Source organism: Lissotriton vulgaris, chromosome 5 (assembly GCF_964263255.1).
Source record: "Lissotriton vulgaris chromosome 5, aLisVul1.2, whole genome shotgun sequence".
Classification (NCBI taxonomy): Eukaryota; Metazoa; Chordata; class Amphibia; order Caudata; family Salamandridae; genus Lissotriton; species Lissotriton vulgaris.
In genome coordinates this window covers 160,970,868-160,990,707 of record NC_141693.1, presented here as the reverse complement: position 1 = coordinate 160,990,707, position 19,840 = coordinate 160,970,868, and positions in this window count along the sequence as shown.

The following is a 19,840-nucleotide window of genomic DNA, read 5'->3' as shown; positions in this document are numbered from 1 at the left end:
TCTTCGGGAGGGATGTTATCACTTTCCAACAGCACAGGAGTACACCTTTTTCTCTGCAGCCCATCTAACGTACGCCCGCATTGATCTTTTTTGGACCTCGCCCAGGGTCACGGAATCTATTGTAGAGGTGGCTATAGGGGCGGCGGCATTCTGGGATCACTCCCCGCTGACCCTGAGGCGGCTACTTCCAGGAGGTTCCTCCAAGCAGAGCTCCTGGCAGTTGAACAGCAAATTGCTTACCTATGACGCCAACATCACTGAACTCAGAAGGGCTATTAAAGCTTACTTGGAGCTTAATGACAATGTCTCAGTGGGGGTTGACACCATATGAGATGCCTTGAAAGCAGTCCTCCCTGGTAGATGTATAGCGATAGCGGCAGACCTGAATAAAGACCATATAGGGTGGAATTGGAGGATCTAATCAAGGAACTGGAGGGGGTTCACCAGCGTACGGGCAGATCCAAACACGGCGGCTCCTCACACAGGCTGGGAAGCAGTTGCGAGCACTGGACCTCGACCGTCCCGAATATACCCAGCTCCGCACCAAACAGCGTTACTATGAGGCTGGTAATAAAGCTGGGAGGCTTTTGGCACATGCTTTGTGAGCAGAAACGGTGGCGCGTCGGGTGGCGGAACTGCAAGACGCACAAGGGGCCATCCTGAGGCAGGATGACAACATAGCACTCGAGTTCGAGTCCTTTTACCGAACCTTATACTCTGCAGAGTATCCAGATCCCGCCGCAGTGGGAGACTATGTTCAGGTGGCACCGGTGACTCCAATCGGGGCTCACACCACGACTGACCTGGAGGCTGACATTGGCCCAGACAAAGTCCAGAGGGCCATCCAGAGTCTCGCGGTTGGTAAAGCTCCGAGTGAAGATGGCTTCCTGGTCGAGTTCTATAAAGTATTCACGTCCGACCTGGCTCCTCTTCTGGAGTGACTTTTTAATTCCTCAGCGCTACTGGGAAGCTGGCCCCCACGTTGGACAATGCGGCAGTAGTGCTCATCCCCAAATTGTGGAAGGACCCCAAGGAATGTGCTTCGTACCGCCTTATATCTTTACTTAATGTCAACCTCAAAATGTTCATCAGTATTTTGGTTTCTCGACTCGCCCCACACATGCCGGGCATTGTAGACCCAGAGCTATCGGGTTTCATCCCGGACCGCAACTGCGGGGACGGGACACACAGCTGTGTCACTTGTTCAACAAGACTGAAAGGACGTAGACCCCGACATTACTCCTCTCAGGAGATGCCGAAAAGGAATTTGATCTGGTCCACTGGCCCTACCTGAGCCAGGTCCTTTGCCATTTCAGGCTGGGCTATAGGTTCCAGAAATGGATAGGCTGTATATATCACTGCCCGCAAGCACTTATGTTAGTCAATGGAGTAGCTTCTTAGCCATTCCGGGTGGAGCGTGCTATGAGGCAGGGGTGCCCTCTTTCCCCCCTCCTCTTTGCGCTCTATATGGAGCCATTTGCGGAGAGTGTGCGCTGATTGCCTACGTTTACTGGGATCCGTATGGGGGATGGAGAGCATAAGATCTCCCTATATGTGGACGATGTGCCCTTCTTTTTAACTCATCTGGAGGGGTCCCTCCCACCTCTGTTGGAGGAGGTGGAGGCTTTTAGTGGGGCGTATGGATTTAAGATTAACCTGACCAAGACTGAGGCCCTGAGCCTTACCATACCGGCGGCGGAGCAGCATCAGTTTTCGCATCAGTTTCCGTTCTCTTGGGCAGACTCCGATTTCACTTATGTGGGGCTTAGGGTTTTCTCCACCACATTGAAGACTTCCCAGGTAAACTACTTAGAGGCTTTAGAAAATCATCCGCAGCGAGTTGAAATATGAGGAAAAATACCATTTCATGGCTGGGTAAAATTGCTGCCGTCAAAATGACGATTTTACTGTAGCTGCTCTATATTATGCAGACGCTCCCTCTCTGCCCACCCCCCATGGTGTTGGCTCAATTGCAGAGATTGATCAATGGCTTCATTTGGGGGGAAGAGACTGCGGATGGCCTACCATCGCACCTACCTGTCACAAGACGAGGGTGGTCTTGGAAATCCTCATCTCGGGCGCTACTGTGAGGTGGCGCAACAGCGCTGGATCGTTGAGTGGTATCAACGTGAATCTGAAAAACACTGGTGCTTCATAAACAGGGGAGTGGCAGGGATGCATATATGGAAAGTTCCCTGGCTTCCTCGACACCACCGCCCGTTGGGTGCATACCTTTCCCCAGTGCTCTGCACCACCTTGAGAGCATGGGACAGGGTACGGTAGAAATGCCAGCTATACTCCGTGGTCTCTCCTCTGACCACTTTTATTGGGAACCCGGATTTCCCCCCCGCCCTGAAGGGTGACTCCTATCTGCCTTGGCAGGATGTACAATGTAAACGTATTAGGGACCTATTCACTGAGAGAGGGATCTTGGATTTCCCCAGGTCGGTGGCCCACTATGGCATCCCCAAGAAAGCCTACTGGCAATATTTGGCTTTGCGCCACTGGGTCACGCAGCCACAGATTCGCCCGCACTCGGGACGACTCCTCACAAAATTCGAGATTTTGTATATTACCCGCACCTCCAACAGGCGCCTTCTGTCGGACATCTACGGGTTTCTCAACAGGGCAAATATCCAGACAAAGATCCCAGTGCAGCAGCGGTGGGAGGTGGAGCTGGGTCACGAGTTCTCACCTAAGGAGTGGGCGGACATTGTACACAGGGCCCAGGCATCTTCCTGCAGCACTTCAGCGAAGGAGATTCTCCTAAAAATTGCGCACTATTGGTACTATACCCTGGTGAGGGTGACGAAATGGAAACCCCGAGGTAACAGCCTTTGTTGGCCTAACTGCAGCCAGGAGGGTATCCTCTCCCATATTCTTTGGCAGTGCCCCAAGATCCAAGCAATCTGGGAGACTATATTACCTATCATCGACCAAATATACCAGACATAACTCCCTAGGTTCCCTCGCTATATTCTGCTGGGATTGCCCAATCCTGTAATGTACCCTCTCAGGTCCTGTAGGGGAAGGGCGATCACCTTAGCACTAGGGGCGGGTAAATAGGTTCTCCTTGCTAAATGGGGTACAGTGGAGCTTCCGACTCAATTAGAATGGCTACACAAAATGTGGGACATAGTTGGTATGGAAAGAATCACTGCCGGGATCCACCGCACACTGCCTAAGTTTGAGAAGACCTGGGGGTCCACGATGGCATACCTCTCTTCCGAGTTCGTGGAGCTTACCTGCCCTCGATACCTCCAGATCCTACGCTTCCCTGTAGACCAGAAGCCGTACCCGAAGGCACCCTTTCCAGCTCCCCAACCCTAGATCCCTACCGAATCTGTCATACTCTATGGGTGGAACTCTTTTATTAACTTTTCTGTTCTCTTATTTTTCTCATTGCTCATTGCTAGAGTGCTCTCGTCCTTCCTCCTCTTCTATCAATAAAAGATTGAATTTGACTGAAGGTTCCCCACCGGCCGGTGGTTGTAGGTGGGTGTTCTTTACCGACTTTAATGCATACTCAATAAAAACTACTTAAACCATACTTATGGATTTGCTACATTTGCCATTTAATCCATCATTCACTGAATAATCTGTAGATTTTACCCTAAAATATTTTTTCTAACTCGATTGGTTCAAAAGTTACTAAAAACATGGCAAGATGTGTTGCTGCACATTGGAGGGCTCTTTGAAAAGGCTGACTGCTCATCTCTCAGTAGTTTTATTGTGGTATTTTGTTGTTAAGATCATGCTAATTAGGTGATAAATTTGCCCTGACAGGTTTACAATGTTTTAAATGAGGTAGGTGTGGTAAGTTATCAGTCATATTTTTTTTGATTTTTTTCTTTGGCTTAAACTGTATGGTTTATTCATTTGAGCTATTAAAAATCATCATTGCAACCATTTGGAACCTTGTGCGGCAAACTTCAGTAGCTTGAAGCACTCTGCACCTAGGATATAATAGTGTTCAGGTTTGCAATGAAAAGCACTTTAGAAATATGTCCGCATGTCCACCAATAAATGTCATTTTTATAAATGTTGTAAGCCCCGTGCATAAGCAAGTGTTCCTTTTTCAATTGTGAAATACTTTCTACCACCAGTGAGAGTAACCTAGAAGTAGAAGACACTACTACTTCATTTGGACTAAAAGTTGTAAAAATTGGGTTGGTGAGGGGGGGCTAGGTACACACCACAAGTACAGATCACATACCATGTCAGGGTTAACCCTTAAAGGTACTAGATTAACCTAAACTCAAACTCAGCGAGCAGACAGGCTTAATTTAAAGGCAATGTGTAAAGTATTTTTTCCTGTACTAAAGAGTAATAAAGTGGAAATGCAAAAGAATACAAATCTCAAAATAAATTAGAAAAATAAAGTTTAATGTAATAAACAAAATGACATCCAAATGGCAAGATGCCAATAAGGACACCCAGAGATATGCATTTTAAAGTACTTAAAGGCTCACAGGGTGGCAGTTAGAGCCAACAGGAGAGTTCTCTTGAGGTTCAGTTGTCATCGATCATCTATGCAGTTGCAAGAAAGTGCTTTGTGTAGATTGTTGTGTCCCTGTAGCTTTTACAGGAGGTCAGGCTTATGAGCTTTAGAGTCCACTTACTTGTCCTGGGTACATGAGGGAGAACAGGCACCTTTCAGGTCTCAGACAACAGGTTCAGTCCTCTTCTGATCTTCCTCAGATCCAGGAGTGATCTGAAATGGGGGCCTGGAAATGCCACATTTATACCTGGCGTGAGCTAGTGGGTGGGAATGACGCCAGGGGAAGCCGTAGCTAATGGTGCAAAGATTTCTTGGGCTACCCAACCCATTTTGGGCGTTTCCAAGATTGCTGATGTTTTCAGCCACACTGAACTTGGGCTCTGAAACCTGGGATGTGTGTGGGAAGTGTACTATGGTAATCTTGGTGTCTTCCACAGCTAATGCTAAAATTAAGGGGCGTATTATCAAGGGGGTTTATCTCCGCTTTTTTGGCTTTAAAAGCCAAGAAAGCGGAGATAAAATTATCTCCCTATTACCTAGCTGTTGCTAACACTAGTTAGCGACAGCTAGTAGGAGATAGCGACCATCTTGGGCCCCGCTTTGCATGTCAGTAAAATTTATCACTAATGACATGCAAAGTGGGCGTGCCAAGATGTTAGCAACTGGAAACCGTCGCTAACATCGCTATCTCCTATCACCAACTTTTGGAGATATTCGCGCTAAGCGCGAATATCTCCAAAAGCAAACACCTGCCCTGAGCAGTTCTTAGCCATGTTATCCAATGGGAGGTGGATAACATGGCTAAGAGCATTATCTCGGTAATGCAAGAATATCGCTGACTTTTCAGCGATATTCATGCATTTCGGCTGATTTTTATCGCTTAGGAGATAAACCTTGATAATAGCAAGGCTCCTAAGTGATAAAAATCGTCGCTACACGGCGATAAAATTATTGCCGCTAAGCCAACCTAGCGATAATTATCGCTAGTTGTTGGTAATATGCCCCTTAGTTTGAAGCTGCCCCTTTACACCCCCCCAACAAACTAAGAGTCATATGTCTGGTATAATCAAAGCTGAGCTTTCAGCATCCTGTCAGTGGATACATAAAAAGGACCTGATTATGAGTACGGCAGTCCTCAGGACTGCCGTATTCGTGGTGGCGGTCCGAACACTGCCACCACTGTGGGTTCGCCCGTAGTATTTTGAGTGTGGCCGTCAGACTGCCACAAGACTGCTGACTCTGCTGTGACCTAGGATCCCTTGGCAGTGGCACAGGGGAAGTAATATGCTGGGGGTGCCGATGCCTGCACAGCCAAGCATATTACCACTTGTCTCTCCAATGCCCTTTTCATATTGGTGAGTCTGCCATGAAAAGGGTGCCGGTGATGTAAGGCCTACCACTTCTGGGCCTGAGGGTGCAGGCAAGAGGGTACATGTTGTCCCCCCTGGGACTTCCACCCTGTTCCAGCATGGTGTGGCATACATGACATGGTGCATGCCATAGCATGCAGGAATGTGCTGCAGGTACTGTCACGGTGGTGGTCTGCTCTTAAGGCTCTCCTATAAGCCTAACAGACCACCGTCGTGAGACCTCTGCAGGACTACTCCCCCGCCATGGATTAAACTCATAATCTGCTGAGCAGTCACATTGTGGGTTTGGCGGTCCTCCTGTGAATGGCACAAAAGTACATTAAATGGCCATAACAACATAATTTTGGGTGACAATACATAATTTAAATTTTGCCTATAAACAATCGGTGATCATGCTCCTCCCTTGATTTTAACATCACTAAAATAGCATCCTGGAAATATATGATTCCAGGCAAGCCACTTAATAAATCAGTCATTAATCTTTGAATTACTGTGCCAAGCTGAATGGCATTCTACAAAAAAAAAGAACCCAGAAGAAGTTATAAAGATGCTGAGACTCCAGCTATCAGGATGTAGCCTAGTCTGATGATATAATGCAGATAAACCAGGTACAGAAAATCAACTGTATCATTTTGTCTTCAGAGTCTTCAGCAGCATTTCATCAATTTTCAGCAAAGGTAAAAGAAATTGGGTTATTGGTTGGGGGGTGAAGCAAGAAAAATCCCATACCAATCTAGAAACATACAGTACATTTTAATAAATAAAATATACCAGCACATCAAAAATCCAATCAGTAAAATTAGAAATAAGTAATTTAAGAAGTCTAGGTAATAGTAGCATCAAAAAGTGCAAAGCTGCCACAGTTGGGCTATGAGTAGTACACTCAATGCGAGCCAAGGGTCTAGAACCTGGGGGGACATATTGGGGATCAGGACTCACTCCAACAGAGGCCAGCAGCAGGGCACAGGCAGGTACAGTTGAGTTTGAGCTGCTGGGCAGATGCAGGGCAGGTCTCTGGAGCTTATGTCCCTGCAGCTCAGAACAGTAGGCCACTCAGCTAGCCCTTGGAGTCACTCTGGTGGTTTCTGGATTCAAAGGGCAGGTCCAGTCTTCTTTCAACATGCAGCAGGGCAGTCATTCTTACAGCAGGGCAGTGCTTCTTCTGAACCTTCCGCAGGCATTTACACCTGGAGCAAGGTTTAAAGTTGGAGAATCTTGCCAACATTGAAAAAATATAAAACTCGGAGATTTCACTAGGTATGTGAAAAGATGGAAAGGAGGGCAAGGAGCCACTGGGAGTACAGCACATACTGTACTCCCATGCTAGACTCCCACCACCATCTGGTTCTGGAACTTACTTCCTTCCTCTGCCCTTGCTGCAAATGGTCTGGGGTGGCAACATACTAGTATGAAGTCCTTTGTGAGTGTGTTGAGGAAGTCCTTTAAAGATCAGGTATGATAGGTGACAGCTCCGCCCCTCCCATTAGGTCAGGATGGCCCATCATGACAACACTGAGTCCTCCATTGTAACACTGCCTTGGAGGAATACACAAAGGCCAACTGCACCTAATCATGTGACCCAGGACACAGGTGTAGGCACCAAATGGTTAAGACAAGAAAATATCAACTTTATAAAAAATGTATTTTAAGAATTGTGACTTAATATACAACTTTACCATTAAATAGAGGTTTAAATCACAATTCATTTGTGTCCAACATTACATTCCTAACTGCTACAAATCAGAAGTTATCACTTATTAAATGAATTAAGGTTGGCCAATGTTAGCCTATCGCAGAGGTAAGCCGTGCAGTAGTGAAAAATGAATTTAAGAGTTTTTCTTAACAAGGACATGCAAAGCTTAAAAGTACATGACCAATTATTTAAGTATGGGGCGTGGCTTGGGCGCCGAGGGCGATGGTCGCCTGAGAGCTCGGCTCCGGGACTGAGCCCGGGATTATCCTGTAAATCGGAGGCCGTGGGGCACCCTAACCCCTGCAAACTGTTGATCGGCCCGACGGGGACCTGCCGGGGCACTTGGCGCAGTCCGAACGTGTGGTGACCCGGCGGAAAATCGAAGTTTGTGGAACCGCGGAGTGCGACCCAACATGGCGCCCGGACTTCATTGTCCCCTTGGCCGGGACCATTAGACTGGAGGAGCATCACTAGCAGCGGCGCACCCTCCACCTTTCCGTCTCCCTGTGATATGAGGGGCTGGATATCGGTCTGATTGTACTCTGGCAACGGGGTTCACACCTAGATGGTCGGATGCCCTCGCTATAGCGGATCCCGGCACGCGGACGCCTGGAGGCTCGGACCGTAGCACCCACTCCCTACACCGCACTTGGCTGCATCTTCCTGACCGACCCACTCCCATGGGAGGCACAACCCTTTGGTGCCACAAAGTATCCGGTGGAGTTGGTGACCCTCATTCCGGGACCTCGTCAGCCAAACGGGCCTGCCCGACCTGGCGCCGATTGTCTCCGCCTCCTCCTCGGTGCCCTCAGACGACGTGGTGGTGGCGCGAGCCGAAGCTGAGAAGGTCCAGCAGGCCCTGGAGACGGGGGTCACCGGCACTCGGCCCGAAGACCAGCAACCGGGAGAGACATAGCCGAAGCCCGCACTCGGTGGCGCCTGTCCCTAGATCCACACTGTGTGCTTCCGGCGACATGGGGAAACCTAGGGGGGCCAAGGGGACTACCCCAGCCGCCTCAGACTCGGAGACCCCGGACAAAGAGGAACGTGGAGACCCGGAGAGTTCTGGTGGTACACCAATGCAGCAGCAATTTGACCGCGTCTTGGAGGCGATTGCGACCACACGCTCAGCCCTCCAGCAGGACTTTGCCCAGGTGGCGACGAGCCTAGGCCTCCTTAGAGCGGATCACGGCAAGCTTTCGGATAGGGTCAAGGAAGTGGAGAGCTCGGTGAAAACCTTGGAGCCGGCGCAGCGAACCTTGGCCGCGACTATGAAGGATGCCCTGTCCCGGATTACTGCCCTGGAGCAGCGAGCGGAAGATGCGGAAGGCCGTAACAGGCGGAACAACATTCGTATGGTGGGCCTGCCGGAGAAGATTGAGGATGGCGACATGGTGCCATACTTGGAAGCCTGGCTCCGAGACACGGTGGCCCCGGAGGGTCTATCCTCCTTCTAGACCCTGGAGCGAGCTCACAGAGTCCCAGCGAGGCCGCCACAACAGGGACGTGCCCCGCGACCGGTGGTGGCACGGTTATTGCACTTTCGGGACAGAGACCTCATCCTCAATGCCGCCAGACATAATGGCCCGTTCAAAGTGGACGAACAGCCAGGTGATCATCTTCCCGGATTACACCTATGAAACCCAACGCAGGCGGTTTTCATTCTTGGCGGTCAAGCGCGAGCTCCGGAGCGAGGGCATCCAATACTCGCTCCTATTTCCTGCAAGACTCCGCATAATTGTCGATGACAAGACTCAATTCTTTGATACCCCGGAGGATGTCTGTAACTGGCTTGAACTCTATAGAGCTGGGAAAGATGGCTTCAGCTCCTCATCTCAGCTGGCGACGGAGCCGGAGCAGAGACGGTGGTCCAAAAGGATCCGGAGTCGCCGTGGCCGATCAGGCGGACCCTCAACTGCGGAGACATCGACGGAGCGGAAGGGAGTGTTGGAGGTGTTATCTGCGCTATCTGGCTCACGAGACGGTGCCATTGAAGAGGAAGCGGACCCTGGTGACGAGGGGGCACCGACGGACTCCGAGGAATCGGTAACTGATAGCGTCCACACGCCGGTGATCACACCGAAATCGGTGGAGGACCTTCTGGATGGACAGGGTTAACGGGGTGAGCTACATCCATTTGGGTGGGGGCCCGAAACGGGGGTGGCGGGTACCGACGATTGATGCTGACTCCCGGGGAAGGGGGGGTGGGGTGCCTTGCTTTTGCCCCGAGGGTTTCTGGTACTGTTTTGGGCTTGCTTTAGTCCTGGTAGCCAGGGCATCGAGGGCCCACTGCCAACGCCCGGCCCTTAAGGCCTTCCTACGGTGGCGACCGCAGGATTAGTCGGGGACAGTGGGTTTTTGGAGGGTATGGTTTGGATGGGAACTAGATGGTGTTATTTGGGTCCTGTTCTGGGGAGGGTGGATGGGGGTTTGGTTCGAACTGGGGTTGTTAAGTTTTGGTTGGGGAAAATGGCCGCCATCAGTGCTGGGTTGATCGATGCTCTTTCTTTGTTGGGACCCGGATGGGGAGACTTTGCACGAACGATATGGGACAATGGCTGATGTTGCTAATGTGAAATGTATTACTTGGAACGTGCGGGGGCTCCACACCATGTCTAGGCGTCACAAAGTCCACGCTTATTTAGTGCGTAGGGGGGTACAAATGGCGCTGCTGCAGGAGACCCATCTGAACAAGGCGGAAGGGGCGGCGCTACAGCGTAGGTGGAGGGGGCAGGTCTTTTACACTTCGTACTCCGCGTATGCCAGAGGGGCGCTGATTTAGGTTCGAGCTGGGGTTCCCTTCCAGGTCACAAAAACAGTGATAGATCCAGAGGGGCACTATGTAGCCATTTCGGGCACTTTGGGAGGGAGGGACCTAAACGTTTGCTGTGTGTACGCTCCCAATATAGACCAGATTGCCTTCCTTTCCAGGTTATCGGGCTCGTTGGCCCACTTCTTCTCCGGGCCCCTCCTGCTCGGTGGAGATTTCAATTCAGTAGTGGATGTGGACACTGACCGCTCGCATCCGCCCCTCCCTGACTCTCCGGTTCGCCGTGTGGCTAAAGGTCGTAGGGATTGGCAGACACACTGGGGTCTAACGGATATTTGGAGGGCGCAACACCCCGCAACTAGGGACTATTCCTACTTCTCGGGCCTCCATGAGTTACACGTTAGACTGGACGGATTTCTTGGCTCGGCTGAACTGGTTTCGGCAGCGGTCCGGTCTGAATACTTGGCCAGGACCATCTCAGATCATAACCCCCTCCTGCTGGACCTTCGTTGGTTTCCGGGGGTGCCTGCGGTGCCCACCTGGAAGTTACGTCCCGAGATCCTTGAGGACAGCGTTTTCAAAGCGGACCTAGGTGATAAGATCTCGGAGTACTTCGCGTCCAACGGGGGCACCGCGAGCTCGAGAGCGCTAGATGGGACGCTTTTAAGGTGGTGGTGAGGGGATACTGTATTTCCAAGAAGGTCGGCATGAGGCGAATTATCCTTGCCGACTTAGATAGAGCTGACCGGAAACTCCGCGAGTTGGAACTCCACCGCTCCGGGCGCCCTGAACTACAGGAACGCACGGCGGAGGCGAAGGAGGCGGTAGCGGCGGAGGTCGAACGGCTGCGCTGTTTCGACTACAAGGCCTACACGGTTAGGTCCCTCGCAGAGGGGGATAGGTCGAGCGCGCTGCTGGCATGGCTAGCCAACCCCACGCGCCAGTCCTCATTGACGACGTCCATGCGCATGGCGGACGGGACCGTGGTACACACTCAGCCTGAGATTCTGAGCTGCTACCTGCACTACTACGAACGTTTGTACCGCAGTCGCTCTGTCAGAGACCCGGACCTGCTTGATAATTATCTACGGCCCCTGGAGCTCCAAACAGTGGAGCAGGACGTGGCGAAGGCCCTGGGATCCGACATAGAACTGGGAGAGATCCGCAGCGCCATTAAAAAGATGGCGAGGAATAAGACCCCGGGCCTAGACGGCCTTCCTGTGGAATTTTATGCAGCTTATGCTGACCTCCTAGCCCCAAGGTTATTAATAGTATATAGAGAGGCAAAGAGGCTTGGGCGGCTCCCAGGCTCGATGTGCGAGGCCTTAGTGGTTCCCCTCCTCAAGCCCGGAAGGGACTCGTCCGATCCGGGGTCTTACCGTCCCTTATCTATGTTGACGGTTGACTATAAAATACTGAGCAGCATCTTGGCTTCGAGGCTGCTGGGTCACATGGGCTCTCTGGTACATGAGGACCAGGCTGGATTCATCCCCAGGCGAAACACGACCATGAACATCCGCAGGTTGTTCCGCTTGCTGGGAGACCCGCTCGTGGATGCCCCGTGCCCGGTAGTCCTATCGGTAGACTTAGAGAAGGCTTTTGATAGCCTGGAATGGGACTACCTGTGCACTGTGTTACGGAGGTTCGGCCTTGGCGAGGGCTTCATCAGATGGACCACGGTCCTGTATGCCTCTGCATCGGCAAGGGTTCGGGCGGGCCCGCTAATTTCCTCACAATACCCGGTGGAGAGAGGCACGAGGCAGGGTTGTTCGTTATCCCCGCTTCTCTTTGCGCTGGCGGTGGAGCCACTCGCGCTGCACCTCCGATCGGGAGCCCATTATAATGGCTTGTGGACACCTTCAGGCCCACACTACGTTTCGCTGTATGCAGACGACCTGCTGCTCTTCCTTGAGGACCCGATTGCTGCCCTGCATGGAGCTGCGACGGCGCTCACGACGTTTGGGGAGGTCTCGGGCCTCCGGGTGAATTGGGCTAAGACCTGTCTTTTCCCGGTTCGCAAAGGCACCCCTAGCCCTGCTCTCAGTAGAGAGATTAGATGGGAACCTGACTGCTTTAAGTACCTGGGGGTGTACGTCTACCATGAACCATCTGACCTCCTGGATGGGAACATTGCCCGCGGCACTCGAGCACTACGGGGCAGTATGGACTTCTGGGCTACACTACCGCTCTCGGTGGCAGGGTGGATCGCTTTGCTCAAAATGGTGGCGCTTCCCCGGTTGCTGTATTATTTCCGGGCGCTACCGATCTGGGTCCCACCGGCCACGTTTCGTCTATTACGATCAATGATAGTCGGATTCCTCTGGGGCTCGGGCCGCCGAAGGGTGGCCCTCAGGACCCTGATGAGGCCGAAAGCCGAGGGTGGGCTTGCGGTGCCGGACTTTGAAAAGTACTACTTAGCGGCGCAGCTCCAGACTTTCACCCAGGAGATCGCCCGGGAATTCCGGGGCCCAGAAGACAGGAGAGATACGGGTATGGCCAGACATGTTCTCTCCTTCATAGCGCTGCGACAATGTTTGGCCTTACAGGACTTGTCGCTAGAGGAGAAGACCGTTCGCCTGTGTTGGAACCAAGCTCACGCCCGGGGCCACCTGAGAATACCGTATGCGCCCGAAATACCTTTGGGGATGCTAACGGCCTTGCCCCATGGCGGTGATTGGTCACGGTTGGCAAACTGGGAGGACGCAGGCTTACAATTGGTAGGTGACCTCTACGAGGACGGGGCGCTCTTGCCCTTTCAGGAGCTCATTGATCGCTTCGAGGTTCCTCGCGGCGACTTTTTATTGCACTCGGCCCTAGCCCGAGCGATCCAGGCGCACTGGAAATGCGGGCAAGAGGAACCCCCTATATCTCCGGTGTGCCAATACGTCATGATGTCGGCGGGTACGGTGAAGGCGGTCACTTGCCTCTACGGTAGACTGATCAATGAGGGGCTGGCCCCCCTCACTATTCTGAGAACCCGTTGGGAGGAGGACATTGGCAAGGAGATCCCGGAGACGACCTGGTCCCAACTGGTGCGGCGAGCCTGGAAGGGCGCACGCCACGCCCGCTTTCAATTGGTCCACTACTACGTACTCCATAGGGCATATCTGACCCCGGCGAAAATCCAACGATATTTTGCTACGAGCTCGGCGGACTGCCCCAGATGCCCGGCGCCGGAGGCAGACCTTCTCCACATGTTGTGATCCTGCCCGGGATTGTCCTCCTATTGGATGGAAGTGGGGAAGACCCTGGAGGAGGTGACAGGGAGATCCTTATCGGTTGATGCGGCAGTGGGACTCCTACACTGGTTTCCACATACCCCCAAAAACAAAATTACTAGCAAATTCATCGATTTGGGGCTCCTCCTTGCTAAACGAGAGGTGACCAGGAACTGGAAGGCACGGGCTAGTCCGACAGGGAGCCGGTGGCACAGCGAACTCCTGAAGTGGGCAGCGAGGGAAAGCACACTGAGATACCAGCTAGCTAGGAGACAGCGTAACGAGAAGGCACAGGAGGCAGCGCTAGAATGGGAGACGTTAGTGCAGGCCCTCAGGGATTATTGCGCCCCCAGCGACTCTGAAAGTGAGGAAGCAGCTCGCCCCGAGTCCCGATAGACGATTGCACTCTACAGCTCTGTCGCTTTGCTCATGGGTCCTCTCACAGATCCTAATGCGGTTGTTACCGTGCACTGATGGCGGGGTTGGGTAGGGATTACTTTGGTTCATAGTGTTTTGAGGGTGGGGTTTTTCTTTCTGGGTTTTGTAGGCTTGTTTGGAAAAGCAGATGACGGACAGTGGATCATCCGGACCAGCTTCACCTTCCTGCTGAGCCCCCATTGAATTTCGCCGCCCGGCCTTAGGGTTGTGGGCTGAATGGCTGTGTACGAGTACATACTGCTGGGGGACGGAGGGTTGCGTTTCATTGATTTTGTTGGATCTATAATGCTGGTCGACTATGTAACGATTTACTGATTCCTGCAATAAAAATATATTTTAAAACAAAACAAAACCAATTATTTAAGTATCAATAACAAAACATAAGGATCCACCTCTAAGGAGGGTTCTCTTGATTGAATTTTTCAATGTGTCAAAAAAGTGTGGGGCATATTATCAAGGGGGTTTATCTCCTCTTTTTTGGCTTTAAAAGCCAAGAAAGCGGAGATAAAATTATCTCCCTATTACCAAGCTGTCGCTAACACCAGTTAGTGACAGCTAATAGGAGATAGCAACCATCTTGGGCCCGCTTTGCATGTCAGTGATATTTATCAGTAATGACATGCAAAGTGGGCGTGCCAAGATGTTAGCGACTGGAAACAGTCCCTAACATTGCTATCTCCTATTACCAACTTTTGGAGATATTCGCTCTAAGCGCGAATATCTCCAAAAGCTAACACCTGCCCTGAGCAGTTCTTAGCCATGTTATCCAATGGGAGGTGGATAACATGGCTAAGAGCATTTGCTGACTTTTCAGCGATATTCATGCATTGAGGCCGTGTTTTTTATCGCATTTGCGATAAACCTTGATAATAGCAAGGTTTATCTGCGATAAAAATCGCCGATGTGCGGCGATAATTTTTGTCTCTAAACAAGTTAGAGACAAAAATTATCGCTAGTTGTTGGTAATATGCCCCTGTGTTTCCTACCATGGTTGGATGCACACAGTGTTTGCTTAAATACCCCTCACACACCAAAAGGGCCCTTGGTGTCATGGGTCTTGCCGTCCTGCTGCTGGACGTGGAGTGCTATCACCTGCGACTACGCATAAGCACTGATATTTCAGTACTATGTGTGGTGATGGGGTAGTGAGAGGAAGGGTCAAGACTGAATGCGAAAAATGAATTAAAAAGGGACCTGGCCCCATGGACTTGAAAACCTTTAGTAGGTCGTTGAGGCTGGTACTGTTAAAAACAGTGGATAGGAGATGTCCCGCGTGTAATGTGCGGATACTCCTGATCACGTCAACATGTTTCGAATCATCAGGGCTTCTCCATCAGGACTGAACTGATCCCCTCAGTACTCACTATGTTGCTATCAAACGTAATGAGATTATGTAATATATACAGAAAAGTGAAAAATGCTAAATATCATGCACTTTATAAAATACCCATTGGTATTTCTAAAATGGTAATCTGAAAAGAGAAAACACAATTAATTATACAATTGCGCCTCCCAATGCTGAAACAAAGCGCCATAATGTGACTGTAGTGGCATTAGCCTTAGTCGTAATTTAAACATAAGTGCTGTGACCTGTGAAGAGAAAATGACGAATAGGTCACACGCACATAAAACAGAAAGCACACACTCTATACTAGCGACTAGAGTAATTGAAAGGAGAGTGGGTAAGTATGTAACACAAACACAATGGGTAGATACATACTAGGATATATAGAAGACAAAGCTCCATGAGCCTCTAGAACGGGTGGAAAGGGTATTACCACTGTACCCTGTTGGGTGGAAAAAAGAAAAAGTTGTTGTTCGTTACTGGCGGCACAAGGGGGTCTGTAAAAAAGGGTATATCACTGGTTCCGGTAACAGCTATGCCATATTTGCGTAGTAGTCAACACTGCCTTGCTCAATGTAACGCCATCCCGCGGCTCCATGGTATAATGAGTCTGTGGGAAAGGCTCTGTTTATGCTGCCGGTATTTGGCACTCAGTAAAAAAAAATAGATTGCACCTGTGAAGATGTTCGTTGTCACCCGGAAGTGATTGCCTAATCACTTACGGTGGCCGGGAGGTAATGCCCACTAGAGCTGTAATCTGCCACAAAAATGTCCAAACAGGAAGTGGGGATTCAACCTTATTGGAGGCGACCTAAACGGTAGTGACTTGGCCTGTCTGTGCTAAGTGCTAGAGCGGAAACCTGTCTATACCGCTGTCATACAGGAAGTAGGCAATCTCTATTGGTGGTACAGATTGTACCAGAGGAGGCTTGAAAAAAATTCTTATGTTACCTTGTAACTGCAAAATCTCACTGGTTTAAAAATAAAAACCAAGCAAGAGAAAACTGAAACTAAAAATAAAAATAAAAATTACGCTGAGGTTAGTTTGTAATGAGTAGTGCTAAGGCAGTTATCAGGCGCATGCTTTGTGGGGCGGTATGCACAGAAGGTCATGCTACTGGACCCCTTTAGAAAGGTTGAAATCTCCTATGCTTTAGTCAAAAAGCCGCAGACTGGGAAGGTTATCTTTAGAGCTAGAATGGCTCATGGCGTGGTGGTGCTATTGGAGGCTTACCCCTTCAGGTCTGGGGTGGTTGTTCTGAAAAACTAGTGGTGTGTCTCAGAACCAGCAATAAAATAGTGGGGTGGGGGTTCTTGATGGGCCTCTTCTGTGTGCAGCTCGGCAGACAAAGGCTCATAAATAACTTGGGAGGGTGAGTGAATGAAAGGAAGGATGGGTGGATGGATGGATACAAATGGTGGATGGCTAGATGCATGAATGAATGAGTGAAAGGATGGCCGCAAGAATGGAAGACTGGAAGGGAGAGAGGGTGTATAAGTGAAAGGGATGTAGATGTATGGTAGAATGAGTGGAAGGATGGATGGATGAACATAGGGAAGGGTAAATGGATGGCGGGATGGATGGATGAATGGATGTATGGATGGATCAAGTCAAGTCAAGTCAAGTCATAACATTTATATAGCGCACTACATACCCAGAGGGTTTCAAGGCGCTAGGAAGGGGGGTAGGATTAATTGTCGAATATCCACGTTTTAAGCTGCTTTCTGAACGCTAGGTGATTCTGGGTGAGGCGAAGGTAAGCGGGGAGTGAGTTCCATGTTTTGGCAGCCAGGTAGGAGAAGGATCTGCCTCCCATGGTGGTCTTGTTGATGCGAGGTACAGTGGCGAAGGCTTGGCTGGAAGAGCGAAGTTGGCGGGAGGGGGTGTAAAAGGACAGTCGAGAGTTGAGGCACTCTGGTCCGATGTCGTAGAGTGATTTGTGTGCGTGGGTAAGCAGTCGGAAAGTAATCCTCTTATTGACGGGTAGCCAGTGGAGGTCTTTAAGGTGACCAGAGATGTGTTCGTTGCGTGGGATGTCTAATATGAGCCTGGCTGAGGCGTTTTGGATTTGTTGTAGTTTCTTCTGGAGTTTTGCGGTAGTACCTGCGTAAAGGGTGTTTCCGTAGTCCAGTCGGCTCGTGACCAGAGCGTGGGTGACTATTTTCCTTGTTTCGGAGGGTATCCAGCGAAATGTTTTTCTGAGCATGCGAAGAATGTTAAAGCAGGAAGAGGATACGGCGTTGACTTGTCTGTTCATTGATAGTGAAGAATCCAGGATGACGCCTAGGTTCCGTGCGTGGTCTGTCGGGATGGGTGCTTTTCCGAGGGCTTCCGGCCACCAAGAGTCGTCCCATGCGGAAGGGGATTTGCCTAGGATGAGGACTTCTGTTTTGTCTGAGTTTAGTTTCAGACGGCTTTGTTTCATCCATTCAGCGACTTCTTTCATTCCCTCGTGTAGGTTAGTTTTGGCGGTGCTGGGGTCCTTGGTGAGAGATAGGATCAGTTGAGTGTCATCCGCGTAAGAGATGATGTTGAGGTTGTGTTGGCGTGCGATGGCCGCGAGGGGGCTCATGTATACGTTGAAGAGGGTGGGACTGAGTGAGGATCCTTGTGGTACGCCGCAGATGATTTCTGAGGCCTCTGACTTGAATGGTGGGAGGCGGACTCTCTGGGTTCTTCCAGTGAGGAACGAGGTGATCCATTCCAGTGCCTTTCCTTGGATTCCGATGTTTCTGAGGCGTTGTAAAAGGGTGCTATGGCAGACTGTGTCGAAGGCTGCAGAGAGGTCGAGGAGGATGAGGGCGACTGTATCTCCATTGTCCAGTAGAGTTCGAATGTCGTCTGTTGCTGCGATGAGGGCGGTCTCAGTGCTGTGTTTGGCTCGGAAGCCAGATTGTGAGGAGTCGAGTGATTTGTTGGATTTGTTGGATGGAATGAAAGTATGGATGGATGAGTGAAAGGATGTATGACTGAAAGGATGTATGGGCCTATTCACAGAACTAACTTAAGACAAAATCCTAAACATACTACCATTTTGGTATTCACAGAAGGCACTTACTCATTTTAGTATTCACCGAAGGCACTTACTCATTCCAGTATTCACAGAAATTAGGAGTCCTACCTTTAGGACTCCTAAATGCCTTCTGTGAATACCAAAAGTCTTAAAGTTAGGATTTTTCGTAAAGTTAGGACTCCTAACTTTAGGGCTCCCATGTAATCTTCCATGAGGTTACACATGTTTCTAACCTTACAGCTTGCGCCATTGAACATTTAGGGAGTGAGGATAGATTTTTCAAAGCTTTTCCCTCCTCTACATCCCAACCATGTTTACAACCCAAAAACAGTAATTCTGCCCCATATAGAAATTGCGGGGGGGCCATAGCTAGCTATGCCTTTAAAACTGGCCTTTCCGATTTTTTTCCATAGCTTCCATTACATTTCTTGAGGCCATTTATTGACGCTGCTGATTTTATAGCTAGCAAGCTTGCTCAAGCAACAAGTGACTTGAAGGGATTATCAAGCGAGGATTTCATGACTTCCAACACAGAGATGGGAACTAGGATCCAAGAGGCTTTTTTAAGGAACTGAGAATTTTATTTGTTAAGCCTTGTAAGCAAAGTGGTCCGTGTATTCCCCACCCGCCACGCTGGTACACAGGGGATGTAGGCAGGCTCGTCTGGAATTGGGTAGAGCGATTAAAAGCGGCTCAAGTGTGAACACTCGCAATGCGAGGGCGGCGTACAAATCCGCCGTCGCTAGATCCAAGCGTCAATGGGATGAACAGAAAGAAAGAAGCAGGACCTCACAAAGATTCAAGAAAGTTCTGGAATGTCTACAAATGGAGAGCGGATGGTAATCCTGACAAGCCACAGAACTGGGTCCCGCAAGACAAATGGGTATCCCATTTTAAACTACAGTTTGCGATGGGTGAGCATCAAGACACACTCATAGAGGTGCCCTATACCCCCTTTTTGGAAGATCCATTCACCTTGGGGGACGTCCAGCGGGCCTTAGACCTCGTTGTTCATGGTAGAGTGCCCGGAATTGACGGGATCCCCGCGGACCTATTCTTACAGGACAAAGATTCTTGGAGCCCCTACATACTTCTCTTGGCTAATGCGGTTGCTAAGGGAGCGCCCATCTCCCATTCATGGAAAGGGGATAAAATCATACCAGTATTCAAGAAAGGGGACAAATCCCAACCTGGCAAATATCACCCTATCAACTTGATTGATACCACCCAAAAAATCATTGGTAGGCTTATTTTAAATAAGGTCCAGGTTTGGGAACGGGACCATAGTATCTTGTCCCATTTGCAGGCTGGTTTTAGAACTTCCATCAGCACAGTCGACCAGGTCTTGCACTTTGCAATGTTATACTGGAAGACTGTGGTAATTGGACGTGGCAGCCTATTTGTCGCATTCATAGATCTAAGAGCAGCTTTCGATCTGGTCCCGCGATCAACACTGTGGAAAGTGCTCAATGATATGGGTATGCCTTGGGC